Here is a 7,911-nt window from a genome sequence, read left to right on the forward strand (position 1 = left end):
GGCCTTTCCAATTTCGTGGTTACCTATAGTGCAAGGAATTGAAAAACTACCCGGGTCCTTTAATTTGGGTGGTATATTAATTTGCGAAAGAGCATTGCATTCTTCCACAAAAGCAACATTACCATCATCACGAAAATTTCTCTTACGGTTTAAAATGTCTTTCATAAATTTAGCGTAAGAGGGTACCTGGGTAATTAGATCAGTGAACGGAATTGTTACCTCGAGATTTTGGACCATCTCCAAAAACTTACCAAACTTGCGCTCCAGCTTAGTATTCTTCAAACGCTCCGGATACGGGACTGTAACACTGGCCGTAGGATCAGTAACCTTCGGCTTCCGTAAGTTTAAAACCTCCGTCAAATCTTCAATAAGTGTAGAATCATGCAAACTAGTTGACGGAATTGCGTCTTACACTGAAGACCCAGTCGATCGACTGGTATGAGTGGTCGATCGACCAACTTGGCTGGGCGTGAACAGTTCCTGTTCAGAATTAATTTCGTCAGGTGATTCAGTCGATCGACTGACAATGTTGGTCGATCGACTGCTTGTGCTGGGTGTGAATAGTTTCTGATCAGAAACTTTTTTCTCGACGCTTGATCGATCGATCGACAATGTTGGTCGATCGACCAGAAGTACTGGCAATTGAGCTCGTTTTTGCACCAGAAACTAAACTAGCTTCTTCATCATTTCGCGAGTCTTCTTTTGGCTTGTCGGGAATTTCATAAGAGAGGCCACTTCTGAGATTAATGGCATTAATCGTTTCAATTGGCCCTTCACATTTGTTTGAAGAATTTGCGACTTGCTTAGCCTCTATATTCTCCAACTGCTTCACAAAATTCTTTGAGGACTCAATCCCGACTGCTTCCATATTCCCCACTTGAATCAAAAGAGTTTGGACCATTTCTCTCAACTCCGCGGTCTCATCTGAATTATGGACAGGAATTTCAACTCTTTCCTTGGAAGCTTCAGAGGCCTCGAGCTTCTCGTGACGGGCAGTAATAGAAGTAATGAGTGTCACAACGGCACTCATTTCATCACTTTGCTTTCGTGAATTTCCACGTGAACTCCCAAAGTCAGCTCTATGGACCGCCATCTCCTCAATAGTGTTCCAACCTCTATTCTGACCGGTATTGTTTTTGAACCTATCATTCGTAGCTGCGTCCAGGATGACCTTGTAATCATCATATAAAGCATTGTAGAATAAGTTGCAAAGATACCACTGCTGGAAGCCATGGTGAGGGACAGCTCGGACCAAACTTTTGAAATGTCCCCATGCTTCACAAAAACCCTCATCAGCTCCTTGCTGGAAACTTGTGATTTTACTTCTCAAGGCGTCAGTCTTTGAAAGTGGGAAGTACTTCTTGTAGAAGGCTAATGCTAGAGATGTCCAATCTGTGACTCCAGCTGCTACCCTATCAAGGTAGCAGTACCAATCTCGCGCCGAATCCTTCAAGGAGTATAAGAACATCACCCCTTTTACTTCATCCCGAGTCACCCCAGCTGGTATAGGTATGGAACAGCAGTAGTCTGTGAAAATTTCCATATGCTTCAAGGGGTCCTCATCTGGTAAACCAGCAAACTGGTGCCCCTTTGGAAGGTGGTGCTCCTTTGGCAGAAGATTATCATATATTGTAGCCATATTCGCAAAATTGAGAGTACTCAAGCCTTCCTCTCAAAAACTTATCTTCTAACTGTGCAAAAGCAAAACTAGAAGCAAAGGTAAGCAACGGCCTCAAGGAACCAAAGTTCCTTGAGACAAGAAAAATAAACTAAAAATAAAGCAAACAGAATTACACCGTCTCCCCGGCAACGGCGCCAAAATTTGATACCGTCGTTTTGTATCAAAATTTAATTTATAATTCCAAACTAAAACTATATCTAGTGATAGTAAGGGTCGAACCACAGAGAGACAAGATTAATTTTTTTTGTTATTTTCAGTCTATAAAAGTAACAATTAAATGGGGGGTTTGAGATTGGTTGATTTTAATGACTAATTGCTAAAAATGAAATTTCTTAACAAGATAAAAAGAAGATCGGGAACTTCGGTTCACCAAGGCTAAGGTCAGGTCAATAAAGTAGCAGAGGTCTTATAATACGGTCTCAAGGAATAAGAGCAAGCCTTTCGATCGATGCTCAAATTAACCTTACGGTCTACTATTTCCCAAGAATTTCTCAAAGCTTTCGCTCAAAGGAAATTCCAATCTAATGATAATTTAAATTACTAATCTCTCAATCTAGTAAAAAGATTTATCAAAAGACAACAAGATCGATGTAGAAGAATTCATGCTAACCAAGTAATCCCAATTTACGCCATGGCTCACCTCGTTCCCAATCAATGAAATTAGCTATGCATAATTAAAACTATAACAATTGCTAAATTGATAGCAAAGAATAAATTCGACATGATTGAATTGAACTAGAGACAAAAGGTAAGAACTTAATTGCTGAAATTAAATTGATAAAACCAAGAATTGAAATAACAAGGAATTAAGGAAGAAAGAAATTGCATAAAAACTTACTAATTAGAATGATGAACAAAGTAATCGAATTCGAGGGTTTCCGTTTCCAAAGCTAGATCTCAAAACTGAGTTCTTGAGTAATGAAAAGCATGACCTAATTATTGCTGCGTTCTACTGATAAAAGATGCCAAAAGTTAATTACAAGTTGTGCTTTTAAAAGTCTAAAACGAAAAATCAATATCAGCTCGCAGACTGGTCGATCTACCGGTCAGAATGGTCGATCGATTGGTAATAGCAGAACAGTAGCTCCTGCTGAACTTTAATGGTCGATCGACTGTGAAGCATAGTCGATCGACTGGGCTGAGCTGCGTAGTGGCTTCTTTCCCTCTTCCAATCAGCTCCTCACTCCAATGCACGCATCCCAAGGTGAGTAAATCCGAACTCCCTTCTTCCAAGCTTCCCTGAGGTTGTCTCCGGAGGACGATTTAGGCTTGATTTAGCTTACTTCCACTCATTCCTACAATAAATCATAGAATATGCAAAGTAAACCGTTTCGGGAGAAATAATAGCTTAAAGCTAACAAATATGCATGGAAATACGTGCCAAAACCGCAAATAAAGTATATAGAATATGCACGTATCAAGCCATTAGGTCAATCGAAGATTACAACCTGACGACTATGGCGACGCGAGGTGGCTAAAGGGGTCTTAGCCAAGAACTTGTCGTCGGGAATATTTTAGAGTCTGTCGACTATCGGGGAGGGTCGTTTAAAGTCTATTAGACTACGTAAGGAAGCTCGCTAGCCATAAGAAGAGATCATACCTGAGACTTCTTTCTCGAGCATTTCCGGAGTTGCGTAGGAGCTAAGGGTAAGCGTGGGAGCTAAGGTTAAGACCAAAAAGATATATGAGGATTGTGCTAGGGTATGGGATCCTAAAAGGAAAACATCGATGAGAAGGCGGCCTAAGGGTAACCGTGACCTGGGTGTATGAGCCCTTAGAAAAGGCGATCCTAAAGGATTATGGTCCTATATGTAGAGGTTAGGTGTATGAACCTGGGCAGTTTGGGAACCTAAGAGAAGGTTGGTATGAGAACATCTGGAGAACGCCACCTTTGTCGGACTCCATGAGGAAACAAATTAATATTGAGGACAGCAGGACGTCGGTAGAAACTGCTGGGGGGAATTTACTTGCGTCGGTCTCAAGCGAACTCTCGTCGGGGAATATGTTGATGATTCTGTCTGGATTGAATCATTTCTGGGAATTTGCTTGTGTCTGCTTCCAAACAAAATCCCTCTGTCGAGAAGTGCAATCGGCTATCATGAACTCTCACTGAGAATAAAGTATCGATAAAGGTGTGTCTTAAAACATCGTTAAAGAAAATGAAGAGGCTTGACTGATAGTGGCGCGTCCTAAGCACCGCTGAAAATCCGCTCGATGTTGCAAGCGAAATCTTGATAAAAGATCCTTGGTCGGAAATCAACCGCGATGGTTTTGCAGTCTGTCTTAGCAAAATACGGGTCCGGACCAAAAATAAATGCCCGAAAGAACCAAATATATGATATAAGGTGTCGGAGAAGAGGCGCACCAAAGATGGGCCCACGAATAACAAACTTATAACGAACTTTCAAAAATCGAGCTGGAAGGATGCTGGGGAACAGGCGCAGCAAGAGCTGCGGTTCTTGGAAAGGGCGCAGCAGGTGCTGCGTCTTTTCCCGGGCTTGTCCCTGTCTGAGTAAAAACACGATAAACCGTGTTTATCATTTCATAATTTCAAAACACAAATCCTTCAAAACTCTCTCAAATTCCAACAAAATGCCATCAAAATTTGATCAATCCGTTCCATTAATCATGACTAATCGAGGTATGCATCACATTCTTGCTTTTAATTCTCGTTTTTGATCAATTTAGAGCCGAAAAATTTAGAGTTTCCCCTCCCTTTATGTCGAAAATTTGGGGGTTTTGCCTCTAATGGAGTTGTTTGATAAAATTGACATTTGAAATGGATAATTGGCAATGTTAGGAACATAACCATATATTCTTTTTGAATTTTCGTCAAGTATTGAGCATTTGAGCGAAATTGAGACGGTTTCTCATCTGTTTCGAAAATTGCTTCGAAAATGCCTTTAGGATTGCCCATTTTTGATGAAATTTGGTTTTTGGAACCCTTGTGTAATGGGTAAACTTCCTATAATGTTATATTTTTGATTTACGATGACTTTTTCAGAACACTTTTCTAGGGCATAATCGCTATTATAGCGAAATGCTGCCGCAATTTCGACTCAAACCCGCAACTAGGCTTAAACTTAGACTTGCCTTGACCCAATATTCTACATGAATGGTCAAGTTTCAAAAGAAATGGAATAAGATGGCGAGAAAAGGCCACTTTTAGGGCTTGAAAGCGCTTAAAATGACCTCACCGAGGCTTGTCGTGGCCTTAGATGGCCTGATTTACCTTAATTTTGCAGGTGACATTCCTTTTACATCGTGGAGGGCTCCCAGACTTCCACCCTTCTCTTACTCTTATAGGGGGTGAGAGAGAGGAGGTGGTTGAGGAGGAGGCTGAGGAGGTCCCGAGGCGGGCCAACGTGGGACGTGGTGGTCGCCAGCTAGTGGGTGCACCCGAGTGGGCCGAGAAATGGGATGGTAGACATCTCATTTGGGCGGCAGAGACCCACCTGTCCTACAGGACGACGAAGAGTCTGGTAAATTTTAAACTTGTCATTTCCCATTATCTTTCCCATTTGTTTATTATTTCATTTCTTATTCGTTTTGTGCTAAAGATAGCTTTGTTTCGAATTGATACATAGCTTTGTTTCGAATTGATACATGAACCCGGGAACATGAGGTCCTTTTCCGGTTACTCGACGATGATGAATGCCTTCGAGAGACTATCAGAGGAGGAGAAGGTCATCATCGAGGTGGGAGCATTCGGAGCTCTGGTGGGGGCTTGGAGAGCGATCAGGGAAAGGAAGATTTGGGCTAACCTTTGCCTGATTTGAGCTTTCCTTGATCGGTACTGGGACACGACCTCGACTTTCCATATGTCTTTTGGAGAGGTCGGGATCACCTTGGAGGACTACGGCATGATCTCGGGTCTGCCGTTTACGTGCCTTTATGTCGTTTATATGCCCTTTTATAGTGAATTGTCAATACTGCCGCTATTTTATGTTTTAGTGCAGAAATGACGCATTTCGAGGTGAATCGAGCTAAGATGAGCATTGCGGATATGGCATAGTGGAATACATGAAGAATGGCACGAGAAACAATGAGTCTTGATGATAAGAAGTGAATGAAAGACGAGAACGAGCTGTGAAGCTGGTTCCTCGATCAAGTGCATTGAGGCTCGATCGAGTAATCGTCCTCGATCGAGTGACCTCAGGCTCGATCGAGGATCCTATTTCGACGGATTAATTTCCGTAATTTCCTAAAACACTTATTTTGTAATATAAATTCTAAACTCGTAGAATTTATTAGGTTACTCTTTTATTTACTTTCGGACGGTTGAAAACTTGTTCTAGCTTTCTTACTTTGTTCTTAATCTTTCCTTGTTGATTACTACGGTATTAATCATTCTTCGTTAATTAATTCATTCAAGTTTTATGCTTTCAATTACTTGTTGTTATTTCACATCTTTAATCATGTTTTCCAACATAATTATTGTTATTGTTAGATCTAATATGAGTAGATAAATCCCTCATCTAGAATTAATGGGATCTAGGTAAATTAGAAAGGGGAATATTAATTGATTGCTAGTAATATCGCATGAATTATCGTTTGATTATTGTTCTTATTCTAGTTAATTGATTTAGGCCTGAATTGATAACTAGTGTAGCGAATTAATACTTTCGCCGACGGGGTTAGAATTAATATAGGCTGCGATAATCAAATAGATTGTGTCTAATAATAGCGATTGCATGTTAGATTTGATCTAAAGGACATAAATAGAATTAATCAATCTTGTGACCTTAGATAATTTGATTGACCTAGCAATTGATTAAGAAATTCCATATAATTGATCTAGTGAACCGGAAATCCTAGACCTTTAATATTATTGTTATACACCATTTATTTACTCGTTGTTTAGTTGATAGTTAACAGACAAACCAAAACCCCCAAGAAAACGGTTACCTTCAGACGATCTAAATATTAGCGAACTGATTATTACCGCCTCCCTGTGGATTCGATACATGTCTTACCTCTAGCTATTTTGTTAGTACTGAGACAGATTTATTTTGATATTGGTGATACGACTTTAGCCCTATCAGCCGTGCGGAGAGGAGGCTTTGGTGTGGTCGTTGACGGACATGAGAGCGGACTCAGCCGAGGCGAGGAGGCTGATCGGCTGGAACCTGGCGGAGGGTGTTGCCAGCGTTTCTGGGTTGGTGCCGAGTTCTTACGTCAGGGACTACTTTGTGGGTAGGACCTCAGCGACGGTGATAATGGATGGGACGTGGCTCCTCCAGCTTGTACTGCGGAGCAGAGGGCCCGCTTGTGGCTGTGGTGGTTCTTGTCTTCGGTTTACCTCGGATACAAGGGGGAGAGGCTATCGACGAAGCTTCTTCTTTTTCTGTCTCACTTGAGTAGCCTAGGTCGGTGGGACTGGGTTACTCCTGGCTTTGCGGTCCTCACTCGCTACATGAAGGCCATGGTACGTCCTGATCTGATGGAGAAGGGGACTTCTCCTGCTACTGTCGGTCCTGGACTCTTATTGGAGGTATGAACCTTTACTTTGCATTATGAAAAATCATTACTTCTTCATTTATTTCTTTTTCTATCGAATCATGAAAGATCATTAATGATTATCTTGTTTGCAGGCATGGGTGTACTCCTGCTTTCCCGGCTTCGCGCCCAACAGGACGGAGCCTGAGCCGAGGGCGTACCCTGTCATGAGGGATTGGGTGGCGTGCCGTAGGAAGAGCCAGCACTCTTCTTACGATGTCTGTCGGAGGAGCGTGAATGCCCTGAAGTTTGAGAGCATAAGTACCTTTGATTACTTTTCCTTTATTTATGTCTTTTATTTAGAAGCGATCATAGGAATGACCTCCTTTCCTGCTTAGAGCCGATCATAGGAATGACCCCTCATTTGCTTGTTTTAGTGGGTGCCTAGACCTTGGGAGGACTACCTTGACGCTCCAGCCTTCGTGGCTGAGGTCCTTCGTCCTAGGAGCTCGAGTCGGTTGTTGCTGAGGATGCCCATGGGACCCGTGTGGTACCTGGGCGAGCGTTTGACTCGGCAGTGCTCTCGTGACACTTTCGCGGTTCCCATCGATCCTCCACGGACGATGTTTAGGGAGCTTTCTAATGCCGAGAGAGAGGCTGATTTAGCGGACGCAAAGGTGACGCCCTTCTCCTTCTTGGCGAGGAGTACTCTGAGTTCGTTCACCGGAGGTTGGCGTTCTGGCCGATCGTGGTAAGTATTTTACCTTTTCCCGCTTTTTTGAATTGATTTG

General features: G+C 42.3%; 1 non-coding gene across 1 annotated transcript; it reads left to right on the plus strand.

Moving 5' to 3' along the window:
• The first annotated feature begins 1,226 nt into the window (after positions 1 to 1,226).
• Positions 1,227 to 1,335, plus strand: LOC141650068 (small nucleolar RNA R71). The gene has a single exon (XR_012546130.1). It is a non-coding gene; the product is annotated as a small nucleolar RNA R71 (small nucleolar RNA).
• Positions 1,336 to 7,911: the final 6,576 nt, after the last annotated feature.

The sequence above is a fragment of the Silene latifolia genome, chromosome 3, assembly GCF_048544455.1.
Source record: "Silene latifolia isolate original U9 population chromosome 3, ASM4854445v1, whole genome shotgun sequence".
NCBI classification, from domain to species: Eukaryota; Viridiplantae; Streptophyta; class Magnoliopsida; order Caryophyllales; family Caryophyllaceae; genus Silene; species Silene latifolia.